Source organism: Mesoplodon bidens (assembly GCF_964165515.1).
Source record: "Mesoplodon bidens genome assembly, chromosome: 16".
Taxonomy (NCBI): domain Eukaryota; kingdom Metazoa; phylum Chordata; class Mammalia; order Artiodactyla; family Ziphiidae; genus Mesoplodon; species Mesoplodon bidens.
The window spans coordinates 39470263-39472542 of record NC_138173.1 but is presented as its reverse complement, the minus strand read 5'-3'; positions in this window follow the sequence as shown (position 1 = coordinate 39472542).

Here is a 2280-nt window from a genome sequence, read left to right as displayed (position 1 = left end):
GTCTCCCCTAGTCTGGTGGACTTGTTTGAGTTGCTAAGGTGACAGAATTGTGGCAAACAAGGACTCTGCCCAGTTGAGGTAGTTCGCTCTCTTCAAGGTGGGTTGAATGGTGGCTTCCCAAAACATATGTCCTTATCTAAACCCCTAGAACCTGTGAAGGTGACCTTATTTGGAAAGAAGATTTTTGCAGATGTAATTAAGTTAAGGATCTCAAGATAATATCCTGGATTATCTGGCTGGGCCCTAAATCCCATGACAAGCATCCTTCTAAGGAACAGAAGATGTAAAGACACAGACAACAAGAAGAAGCCACATGAAGACACAGGCAGAGACTGGAGTGATGTCGCTACAAGCCAAGGAATGCCAAGGGTTGCTGGCACCCACTGGAAGCTAGGAGAGAGGCATGAATGGGTTTTTCCCTCAGAGCATTCAGAAGGAGCCAACCCTGTGCCGGCACCTTCGATTTAGTCTTCCAGCCTTCAAAACTGTGAGAGAACACATTTCTTTTGTTTTAAACCACCCAGTTTGTAGTAATTTGTTACGGCAGCCACAGGGAATGAATACATCCCCCTTTCCTTTAGATTTGGAGCTTTGTGGAAGGAAGCTGTCTTCATCATCTTTGTCAAACATTTATTAATCTCTCACTGGATTCCTGGTATTAATCGTGGTACTTAGATAAATTCACCAACAACTCTAAGGATCCCAGTTCATAAGTCGGTCAGCCTTCTTTTACTTAAACAAAAAGACCTCTCAGTTTTCTCCCAATCTGCTAACTTTTTGATGTCAAAGAAGGGATCCTCACATTCATAAACTGTGGGAAGCTCTGGTCAATGAGATGAAATACAAATGCCAATACCATAGCCTATACCACCCTTCATGGGGGGAGGGTGTCCTAATTTTCCTCTCTCATATGGTCTACTTATGAAGTATATTCTTTCTTGCTTAGTGTGTATTTTCAGTAACAGGGATTTTCATTATTATAAAATCTCTGGTATTACTTCCTCCCCTTTGCTTGCTGATTCATAGCTCATCCCACATTTCCAAACAGAAAGTGGTAAAATGAGTGTAGTTGTAAAAAAATTAGTTTTAATTTAAACCCTTGTTTGATGTAATATTGTAATTAGTTTCTTGAGTTCTATTAACCGTCTTTTAACAGTCTTATATCAGGAAATAAAATATTAATATGGGAAATGAAAGAAAAAAAATTTGCCTCCAGGAGAAATCTTTGCTTTGGTCCAAATGGACTTGAACGCACCTCACCATTCAAGCCCATCTGCCTTGACTCTGTTCTCTCTGCCTACTCATCCTGTCCATCCCATGTCCAACATTATCTTTCCTGAACAGTCTCTGATTTACCCTGAGCTCCAAAGAATTTGATTCAACACCTGCTTAAGGTCTTTATCTCTCTGTAGTTCAGTGTGTTCACTTACATGTTCTTTTTTCCTTCTGGACTGTGAACTCTTCAAGGACAGGACCTGGGCTCCCTCATCTTTGTGTCCCCAGAGCCTACAGACAGCAGGCCCTCAGTAATATTTATAGAATCACCAAAGGATTAAGTACGTGATCCTCAAATGTGAACTTATATAAAGTAGAACTGGAACAAAGTGCTGTAAAAAAGAGTGACGTGTTTGTCGGGCCATTTCATTAAATGCAAATGCAAATGCAGGACGCACCTATTAGTTAATGCTTTAAGTGTTAAATCAGAAAATTAAAAGGCTACACAATTTCCCCATAGATTTGGCACCCCGGGAGTGCCCTTCCTCCAGTCACCTTCCCTGGCACATTCCTTCCCCACCCTCTACCAGGGCCCACCCGTGCTGCCAGCTTGAGCAGACGTCGCCACTGCTGGATTTGAGCCCCACGCTGCTTTCATCTTCTTCTGGATGGGGATGAGATCCTCTCATCTCATCAGTCATCTGCTGCCTGTCAACAGGCCTGCTGCTAGAAGCCCCGTGTGGCTCAGGTGGCTGAGGGGAGAAGCCCCAGAGGGTCTGAGGCCATTTGGCGTAAGCAGAAGGCCCCACAGCCAGAAGGTGCCCAGCAGCCCCAGAGGAAAGGAAACAACCTAGACACCTTCCCCTAAGAGGTGGTTTTACCAGAAGAAGGATGAACAGGCCGGAAACCATCCCACCAGCAAACTTCCTCTTGTCAGCTCCAAGCTGGACAAAACAAATGCGCTTTATCTGCAAGTGAGATTGGCTTCCGCAGGCCTATACATCATGCAAAGACAGAGCAACTCCCTCCCGAGGAGCATCATCTCCCTTCTCGCGGTGCCCTGGT